Here is an 11307-nt window from a genome sequence, read left to right as displayed (position 1 = left end):
AATTTAAAAGTAACAAGTAAAAGTAAAAAGTCAACTTTTAGAATAGAGAACAAGTAAAAGTGATGAACAGAGAGAATATTATATTTTTTCATTAAAAATTTGCATTATTTCCAAGACTAACTCAATAAAATTGGGGGCCTAAACTCAAACCTTAAAGAGGGGCCCTAATATTTTCTTTTTATTTTTTCTCCAAAAAAATAATACTCATGTACTATATATATATATATATATATAATTCCCGATTGAATCTTTGAACCACCCATAATTTGTTTCTTTTAAACAGTATTGTTGGCTGATAGTGAAACTAGATTTTGTGAGGAGTATTGATAGATGATACATATGTTGTTCCAGAACTCATTAGTCCAACTGATAGTAAAACTGTTCGAGAATAATTGTGTTTTACTTCAAGTCATTTGAACACATTAGAAAACAAAAGAGACTAACACAATTTGTCTTCAATCAAAATTATTACAATACGTACACATTTGAAGGCATTTACAATTAAAAAAAACCCAACCAAAATCAGCCAACAGAGTTTAAAATGAACAAATTATGGGTGGTTCAATGATTCAAATGGAAAATGGCGTAGTTGAGGTACCTGAAGGAACAAAACACAATAAGTTTAGGGATACCTTTATTTAAAATCTATTTTTCTTGCCTTTTTAGATGTGAAATCATTAATTACTGTTTTCTAATAATTGTTTTAGTAACTCCTTTTAAATTGATGATATGTATAATACATTCATACTCATATTGTTGATCTTAGATAAGATTTTATCAATTTTAAATTCAAAAAACTTCTTTCGGCTGAGGCAATAGTTACAGGAATTGTTAACATTATTCTATAAGCAATATATGCATTAGGAAAAGAATAAAGTCTTTTTATTTGATTGAGTATTTTCATTAAATTATTATGTTGTACTTGTATTATTTCTCTTAATAATAACTAAAACGAGAATATATATACTTATTAATGAAGAATATCAATGATAACAAAAGTTCAAAAAAAATTATAAGATTAAGTTAGAATAACAAAATTTGGTTCATGAATTTGATAAGTTGATATAATAATATTGAAATTGTCTTGCGTTCCTTCAATATAATGATTGCATGTTGCACTTCTTTTGATTTTGAATAAGACACCCAAAAGCAAATTTAATTCTTTTTTGACTTGTAAGCAACAATGAATCATTTTTTTTAGGAAAGAGTTCAACATTGAAAATAAAAATATTAAAATAGAGAAAAAAAAAGATGAGTATAAGGTAAATAGTAATATAAGGTCAAATTGTTCGGAGATAAATAAGAAAACACAATTTTCCACTTAAGGAAATTATTTTCATAAAATATTTCATTCCCTTAGAAAAGTGGAAAAAACTAACGGCTATTTTGTATTTGTTTTTTATACTTCTTACATGCTTTTTTTAAAAAAAAATAAACATACATATAATTTTAAGTAATATGTTTATGTATTTTTTAAAAAAATTGGGGGGCCCAAGTGACGATTTTAGTGATCTAGTGGTAAAGACGGCCTGATTGTTTCCTTCTTACCTCATAAAGTCTGCGTACATCCTACCCTACCGTATAGTTCAATATATATATATGTCAGAAAAAAAAACTAAATTAACTAACATATAACCACTTGATAGTTTCACTATATAAAGAGGAGAAGAAAGAAGAGATGAATAGAGGGGATATGGAAGAAGTGAAGGAGAAGGGAAAGGTATGTGTAACAGGAGGAAGTAGTTTTCTTGGATCATGGATGGTTATGAGACTTCTTCATATTGGTTACCATGTTAACACCACAATTAGGTCTCATCCAGGTTTGTTACTATTACAATTTACAATACTTATGTGAAAATGTACATCATTTAGGCCAAACATGATAACAGAAACAAGCTTCAAATATCTTATGCTAAAAAATTACACTGTTAATATATGTTTAAAATTATTTTTTATTAACATATATATAATAATAAAAGTTGAACCTCTCTAACCTCTTCCTCATAATTTAAATTCTTTAGTGAAAATTCCGACTCTGACTCTACCAGTGAACTTCTCCATTTTCCAATAGTACTGCAAGTTTGAATTAAGGTGTACTTACAATGAAAGTTTCCTCATATATCACTTCATTATTGTTGAGAGCCTTTCAGAAACAACCTCTCTATCTTCACGAGATACTGGTAAAATCTGTGTATATTCTATTCTCACTAAATCTCATTTGTTGGATTTCACTGGATATGTTATTATTGTTGTTTCCACATAAGCATGATTAAGGTTAGACGAAGTAGTTTTAGGGGTCCAGTTGACCATTTTGCCTAATAAATACGTTCTAACTTCAAAGTGTATGACGATAAATTTTTCATTTTTTTTTCATTGCTAGATCGCAAGAAGGATGTGAGCTACATCACGAACCTTCCAGGTGCTCAAGAAAGGTTGCATATTTTTAATGTCGATTTAAACAAACCAGAGGGTTTCAATGCAACAATTGATGGATGCATTGGAGTGTTTCATGTTGCACATCCAGTTGATTTTGAGAACAAAGAAAGTGAAGAAACAATAACACAGAGATCTATCGATGGTACTTTAGGTATTTTATAAGCATGTCTTAATTCAAAGACAGTTAAACGTGTTGTATACACTTCTAGTTCAACTACGATTATGGTTGAGAATTCATCAGTCACAGTAGACGAAAACTCATAGACAAACGTAGACATCGTAAGAGCTTTAAAGAATTTTGCAAGTTCTTATACGATTAGTAAGACATTAACAAAAAAGGCAGCTTTTGAATTTGCTGAAAAAAATAGTATCTATCTTGTGACTGTAGTCCCAACTTGGATACATGGACCCTTTATTACTCCTCAATTTCCTGGCTCTGTTAGTTCATCCATGGAAATGATTCTCGGTACGTCTTAAAATATCATAGATTTTCATTCCCTCAACTTCTTCGTAATTGAAAATTTGTGCAGGACATCAAAATTAAAACATGAGTTACCCTCCATATGTACCTTTTGTACATATAGATGATGTGACAAATGCTCACATTTACCTTCTTGGAAACCCTAATGCAAAAGGAAGACATATTTGTTCAGCTGTTGAAATAACACGCGAAAAAGCTAGCTGAGTTTCTGTTGATAAGATATCCTGAATTTCAAAAACAAATTAATGAGTAAGTATAAATACTTGCCTAATCTTTAATATTGTTTATTCTTTCATTTTTAAATCTAATTAGTAAATGTTCATTCGGGAAACTAGAGATGGAAAAAAGATACTTGATTTAATTTACTATTAATTTGCAGGTACACATGGGCAAGTAGTGAAGAAGTTGAATTCCTAGATTTTCATCCAAAAAGCTTTTGGAGACTGGATTTAAGTACATGCATGGCCTTGAGGAAATGTTTAATGGAGCAATTGAATGTTGCAAGCAAAGAAGCTTACTCTAATCCATTTGTGACAAATAAAATGTTTCATACTATATGAAGCTTTTTTCTTTCCTTTTCTTCTTTTGTTCTCTCTTTCCATGTACTGATAGACCAAAATAAAGGAATTGACATTTTGTGCTCTTAAATTTGTTAATGGTTCAATGAGTGGGGTGGGGGGAGATTACTTCTCGAGGTGTTGGGGGTCTCGAGAGGTAGATCGGGATGACATCGAGGGAATTAGTGATGGAATGGAGAAATCTAAGAAAGGTAGAGGTTAAGAAGGTACTGCGAAGTTGGTGGAAACTAAGAACGAGAGGAGGAAAAGTGGAAAAGTATAAAGCGGCAAAGAAGGAGGTAAAGTTAGTAGTTACAATGCATGTATGTTGGGTTAGAGGATAATTATGGGGATAAAAAGTTGTACAGGCTAGACAAGGCGAGAGAATGGAGGGCATGTGACCTGGATCAAGTGAACTTCATAAAGGAAGAGAATGAAAAGGTTCTAGTGGAGGAGACACTCATTGGACTGAGGTGACAATTATACTTCCAAAACTCCTTGTTTTATCGAAAAATATTTCGAAAAGAGTTTGTTTTATTTTAGCGATATTTTCGACTTTTAGGAGTCGCCACTTAATTTTTAAGAAAAATTAAGAAAACTTGTTTCCAAATAATTTAAACAGAAAGAATCATTCGAAAATATTTTTTAGGGTTCGGGATTCCTATTAGCGTCTTAGGAAGGTTTCGAAAAAAGGCACCTAAGACGCTCCGCTAACTGCGGTTTTCCGGCGATTAACAATTTGACTATTTTATTTTAACTTTTGCAATCTATTTTGAAGTTGAACTTCTTACGGTTTTTATCGAGACAGACTTTACAAATTTGAAACGTTTATTGTTTTAAGATTCCGTTGACATTAAACTTTTCGAACCTTAACTCTAAGCAACTTGTGAGTTTGAAACGTCTATCAATTTTACGTCTTAAGTTCGATAAAGCGAAGGGCGTTCGATGGGGGTTTGGAGTTTCTAACCCTAACTAACGACATTCAAAGCAAACATGTAAAATGAATAGTAAAGAGAGAGAGAGAGAGAGAGGGAGAGAGAGATTTGGGTCCAAGTTTTCGGGTTCTGTTCGCCTTGATCGAAACTTGGACCCACCTGCTTTTGGGTTTTAACCCATTTTTCACCTGTCCTAATCTAAACATATAAAAAGAAATACAAGAAAGTAAAACAATAAGGGCTTATGCCCATTACAAATAAAACACAAAAAAAAAAATATCAAAAAAAAAAGAAAAACTTCTTCTAATCCTCTTCTTCAGATTTCTTTAATCGATACGTGGCATTTGACCCTCGCATGTTCGCCTTGACTCGATGGAAAGAAGTCTTGAGCCTTTATGGCTCCCTCTTGAAACGCAAAGAGGAGAAGCAAAGTTCACAATGAACTCAAGCGAATTCACATGCCACAAAGTAAATGAAAAGAATTAATACATAATAACCGACACTTATGCCAGAAAAAAAATGAAATAAAAGAAAACACACTTTTATCCAAGAAAGATGCACAATGACAAACAATCCTATATGATTTTCAAATGAAACTGTAAGTTATACTCTTGCATAAAGAAAAGGCATAATGTATAGATGGCCCCCATTTGATTTAATACAGGTAAAATTCTATATTTAACAAATTATGCCACTATTTACAATACATTAAAGGCTATTACGCAAAGCTAAACCCAATACAGAGAAACAAACGAGAAGATACGCACTCTATTATGGAAGCTCGCAGCAAATATTTTGATGCATCATGGCATACTTGACAGAATGAAAGAATAAAGAAAATTTTGCAGTTTCACATGCTTTCATATTGCCGAGATTTGTTTAAAAGTACAGAAAGACATAACAAGACGAGTAAATGGGCCAGAATTAAGCCAATATGATGCTTGAAAGTAAAACTACATACTTGAGAGAAAATAAGATATGACATCCAAGATTGTTTCAACAAATCGACCAACTTTGTAACTTGGGAAGAGAAGAATTCTTTCACAGCATGATAGGCTAAACTAACTAGAATGCAAACATACAAAAAAAAAAACAAATTCCTCAGCTGCAGCATACTCAAGCTAATCTGAAAAGATAAGACGAGTAGCTTACAATGGATAAGACAATAATCCATACCACAACATAACTAATACAATAGGAAACAACAGATCGAAATCTTCGACTAAGAATCGAAACGAACGACGAAGAAAATGCTAGAACGGAACATAAATATTTCTAGAGTGAAAGATACAACAGTTACAAGGCTGATTCCAAAGCAATGAGCTACGAGCCGTACTCACACCACATGAAACATCTTCAAGCCAACAGAGGAATACACAAACCCATGTATCAACTTTAAACGAAAGAATAAATTGTGTGTTGCTTACCTTTTCGAGGGCAGCGAATGAAGACAACGAGCCGAGGGGGCGAACTTTCCACTACGAAACAGGAAAAACTCTCGAGGATGTCCGATGTGTGAAGCAGTCGCGAAATCAAGCGAAGGAGTGAAACAAAATCTGTAGTTTCGAATCGCGTTACTCTCAAGTGTTTCCCCTCTTTTGCAGACTCTCTAAACGTGTGTCTCTCAGTGTACTTCCCTCTCTCCTTCTTTTCGTTCAAATCGTGAAGATGAAGAGAAGAGAAAAAGAAACCTTAAGCTCAAAAAAAACTGCTCTCTGCCTAAGGAGAATAAAAAATCGAGTAATTTTCCTCGCCAATTTTCTCAACCCCAAAATTTTCCAACCCAAATTTCTCTCTGTTCTTCTACACGGACAGAACACAAAAATTCTTCAAAATTTCCTAACCAAGAATTTCTCACCACCCAAAAATCCAACCCTTGAACTGAAAAGGGAATGGGGTTTATATAGAAGAAAAATTTAGGGTTTCGAAGGGAAGGCGAGTAAATCGAATTCGGCCCATTTCGAATTCGAAATTTGGAATCATTCCCCAATAGAAACGAATATGCCCTTTTGATGCTCAAATCGTCCAACGGAAGAAGGCATATGTGGAGGGTCGAGATGAAATCGACGTGCTTGCAAGCTACGTGGCGCAATCCCACGCTGCAAGGACGAAGCACGTCTGGCAGAGCTAAAATCCATCCTGCTGCGAGGCGTACGAGCTGCAGAGGAAAACGACTCCAAGGAGCCGTTGCGCAGCCCGCGTGGGAGAGAGGATGAGGGAAAGGGAGAGAGCGTGAGGGAGACGCGGGAATGCTTGGCGTTTTCTAGGAATTTTGGGAGTATCGCGTGAGAGGGTCGCGTCTGGGGGGGATTTTCCGTTTTGGGGGTCTGTTTTCTGGGTTTCTCGTATACTGGGTTGAGTGAAGAGGAAGAAGGAGGAAAGGGGGGTTTGGGTCGGGGAACGGGTCAAGGAACCGGGCGGGTTGGATGTTTGGGCTTGGGGCTAATGATTGGGCTGGAGGGGGGAGACGGGTGGGCCTGGGAATTAAATCACAAAGGGTTGGAAGTTTGGGCTGAAATTGGGAGTGGAGGAAATAAAGCTTGGGCCAATAGAACCAAAAGGGAAGAAGGCCCAAATTTGGTTTTTTTTCAAAGATGGCCAAATTAATTAAATCAAAATAACAAAATAAAATAAAATAAAGGCTAAACCTTAAATGAAAATGAATTTGTATGATTTAATTAACGAGCTCTGCTATTTAGTAATATAATCGCAGAAGTGATTCAAAAGTACAATTATAATTTAAATTAGACTAGTTTAATAGAATACTTACTAAACTAAACTATGTATATTTTTTGGTTTTTTGAACAATCATGGGATATACCAATTTTATACAACACGATGTAAAATATATATTATCGAAAATTATGATAAAAGTATCTGGAGTAGCAAAAATCCATGTATTATATTATTATATTCGTAAAATTTATAAAACTAATAAATTTTAAATTATTTGGAAAATTTAGGAAGCTCGATAATTAACTTATACCGACGCGGGTCAAAATTGGGTGTCAACAACTGTCCCTCATTTTACTTGGGTTGATGCAAGCAACTCGAGGAAAATGAAATTGACCAAACCAATTTTGACCAGCCCCATTCATTTTTTAAAGGAAGGAATCGACAAATGGTTTAGGAATTATGGCCGAACCCTTGCAAACAGGTCTCCTACATATCTCAGGCTATATGAGAATTCAGGACACTTGTAGTTCGATAAGCTTGATTTACCGCATGATTTTGAAAAAATCAAAAGCCACCTCGATATCGAATTATGAAGGTATCAAAATGCTTGAGAATAGAATTCGAGAGCGAATGTTGGAATACAGCCGAGTTTTCAACATTGAATCCGCCTACATATCCTTAAACCTTCGAAATCAGGCTGTGTGTAGTTCGACTCGATCGGTGGAAAAGGAAACCTATTATGCTAGATAACCTTCGGTTTTGGACAAGTGACAAATTAAAAGAGTATGAAAAGGAGGCTTGTAACCTCTTAGCCATGAATGTGGCGCGCTTCACACCCATAATTAAGAACTTACACGGACATAACTTCCAAAGCTCTTGACGCATTGTCACGCAGATTGGAAACTTGCTTCCGATAAAACTAAACTTCCGGATGCGAGACAGAAACTGACAGAACTAAGGAAAAACCCGCGTGCTTCGAGAGGGGTGGTTCGATTGTGGTGGAAGTCGCTCCTCTGCTCGCGTCCTAAGAGTTTGACATTCCTCTTTGGACTGTGTCCCAGTTCGCTGCTAAGAAAAGTTCCACGTTATGCTGCATCCTTTTTGATGTCGTCCGCACCTGGTGGTTTTGGAGAATTCATCCTTTTGGATGCTCTCGACAAAGACTGAGATAAAACTCGTCAGCGTAAAAATGCAATTAGTATGGGAGACAGTGTCTTTTTTACCGTGTCGACACTTCATTGTTCTCCTCCATATTCGACGTCGACTCGATCGTTCTGACGTCCAGCAAATAAAGCTTATGCCTTGTGTTTTGCAGTAAAATCTTCAATGTACTCTTCATTTGATGCTAAAATAAGTAAATAAACGCTGATGCGATATTGATGTCTCTTTTTTCGTTATCTTCGATGCTCTTCTTGATGTTTACTTTTATAAGAAATAACAGATTGCAGTTGAGGCCGATGGATAAATGTTGCTCTTGGGATACACAATTTCCCTTTCTTTATCCGTGTATGTCCTCTTGCGGGGCATGCATATCTTCCCGCGATACGTAAATTCCTGCGAGGTATGAGTCTTCTCGCGATGCATAACTTTCAGCGAGGCATGAAGTCTTCTCGCGATGTGCAAATTTCAACGAGGCATGGATTCTTCTCGTGATGCATAAATTTCTGCGAGGTATGAAGTCTTCTCGCGATGTATAAATTTGACGAGGGATGAAATCTTCTCGTAATGCATAAATTCCAGCGAGGCATAAAATCTTCTCGCGATGTATAAATTTTGACGAGGCATGAAATCTTCTCGTCGTACATAATTGTTGACTCGCAATGCATGATTTTCTGTGATGCATGACTCTTCCACGATGCATGATTTCTGCAATGCATGATTTCTGCAATATATGACTTCCGCGATGCATGATTTTTCAGCAGTATATGACTTCCGCGATGCATGATTTTTCGGCAACACATGATTCTCCGCGATGCATGAATATTTATATTGTCTGTGTTGATAATAACGGCAAAACGACCTCCAAATAATATACCGACTTGATCGATAATAACAAATAATAATAAAATAACTATCTCTTCTGGGGTAATGCATTGCCTTGATTGACAATAATTATCTTGTTTTGATGACGTAATGCACATAGCGTCCTCTACAGAAATCGTGAAATCTTTGCTGAGATTCCTGTTGATTCACCTTTGAATCTGGCCAGACACTTTTGTAAATTTCATATTGTTGGGGAATGGCTTGGAATAAGCAAACACATTCACAAGTTTCCGACATAAGCGATATAAAATGCTTCCTGTTCTCAGTAAAATTACTGATTTTGGGGATAGTTTTCTCCTCTTTGGAGTTCTCTGTAATGAGCTAGCTAGCTCAATAATTATCCAACTGTAACGAGGTGGATGGCTCGATGATAGTCCAACTGTAACGAGGTGGACGGCTCGATAATATTCCAACTGTAACGAGGTGGACGGCTCGATAATAGTCCAACTGTAGCGAGGTGGATGCTCGATGATAGTCCAACTGTAACGAGGTGGATGGCTCGATAATATTCCAACTGTAACGAGGTGGATGGCTCGATAATAGTCCAACTGTAACGAGGTGGATGGCTCGATAATATTCCAACTGTAACGAGGTGGATCCTCGATAATAGTCCAACTGTAACGAGGTGGATGGTCGATAATAATCGAACAGTAACGAGGTGGATGGCTCGATAATAGTCCAACTGTAACGAGGTGGATGACTCGATAATATTCCAACTGTAACGAGGTGGATGGCTCGATAATATTCCAACTGTAACGAGGTGTATGCTCGATAATATTCCAACTGTAACGAGGTGGATGCTCGATAATATTCCAACTGTAACGAGGTGGATGCTCGATAATATTCCATCTGATTCAAAAAATAGAAACCTGAAATGGAAAAGCATATATACGGACCACTTATGGGGTGGATCGCCCAACAAACTATATGCTAAAGTCCTTGATTGGCCAATCAAGACACATAATCCACTTATGGGGTGGATACCCAACAAATTAGAATTATGACTCTGACATATTCAAGAAACAAAGTACGCCGAAATTGCTACGCGACGAACATACTAAAAACTAAATTGACGTTTATGCACGTCGCGACTGTGATTTTGTTCTTTAAAAGAAAGAATTATCAAGGTGAATGACTTATTTCATTCACACGAAAAATAAAGACACTCTCGTCTTCCTTGACAAACTCAGCAGAATTTGAGTTTGTTGCAGTCATTTTAATCGTTATCGAAAACTTGTAACAATTTGATAATTTTGATTGTCAAGGAGATATTGTAGTCAGCATCATCTTCAAAATGATGTCGTTTTAATATACGACTCTTGACTTTATCAATACTATCACCTGCAAAGCTCGATACCAAACGTTAGTATCGATGATGAAGTAAAGAATAAAAGCGAAGTTGAGGAACTAGATTGAGTCGTTTGGCTTATCCAGATTAGGCTATGATGAGTCCAACTGTAATCTTTGATCATGACTCATAACTGGCGATCCTCTCGCACTTTGCTTCTTGCAACTTCAAAAGAATCTATCAGTGTTCGGCCTCAATATTCCTGCAAGATAAAAAGAAACTTGTTTATAAATCACTTGAGGCAATATAGAGAAATAGAGATAAAATGAGATTGAAGATTTTCTAGGTTTCGTTGATGAGTCCACGATGGGTGCAAGTGACGCCCTTTGTCATTCTTGACAGCTTTATATAGCCATTTTTGTGACTTCAATGTTCCTGCATCCAAAGAAAAATTCTTAGTTTGAAAGACTGATTTGTGTTGGTCTTATCTCCATGCTCCTTCTTGCCGTTGGCTTACACGCTCGCCCGTTCTTTATATGACATATTTGATGGAATTTTTGAGGACCCTCCTCAAAAAATTTGTCCCGGTCTAAAATATATAAGAACTCTCATAATTTTGCTCTGTTAACTTTGAGGTTGCTCATTTTGGAATTTTGAGGCCCCTCCTCAAAAATATTTTCCAGTTTATCCCAATAAGTAACAAATGACATTTGTGGAATTTTTGAGATCATCTCAAGAATTCTGTCCCAGTTGCAAACCAGATTATCGTATTTTTGAGATGCACCCAAGGCTAATCTCCGTAGAATTTTGATCTTCGGTTTTGACTTGTTAAAGAAGTCCAACTTTAAATGAATTTTTGAGATCCTCTCAAAAATTCTGTCCCAGTTTCCA

The 11307-nt window shown here is 35.8% G+C and overlaps 1 pseudogene; it reads left to right on the top strand.

Moving 5' to 3' along the window:
• Nucleotides 1-1566: 1566 nt before the first annotated feature.
• Nucleotides 1567-3509, top strand: LOC107002033 (annotated as a pseudogene).
• The last annotated feature ends 7798 nt before the right edge of the window (nt 3510-11307 follow it).

This window comes from Solanum pennellii, chromosome 10, assembly GCF_001406875.1.
Source record: "Solanum pennellii chromosome 10, SPENNV200".
NCBI lineage: Eukaryota > Viridiplantae > Streptophyta > Magnoliopsida > Solanales > Solanaceae > Solanum > Solanum pennellii.
Note: the sequence above shows the minus strand (reverse complement) of the source record. Positions and strands in the feature narration are given on the sequence as shown.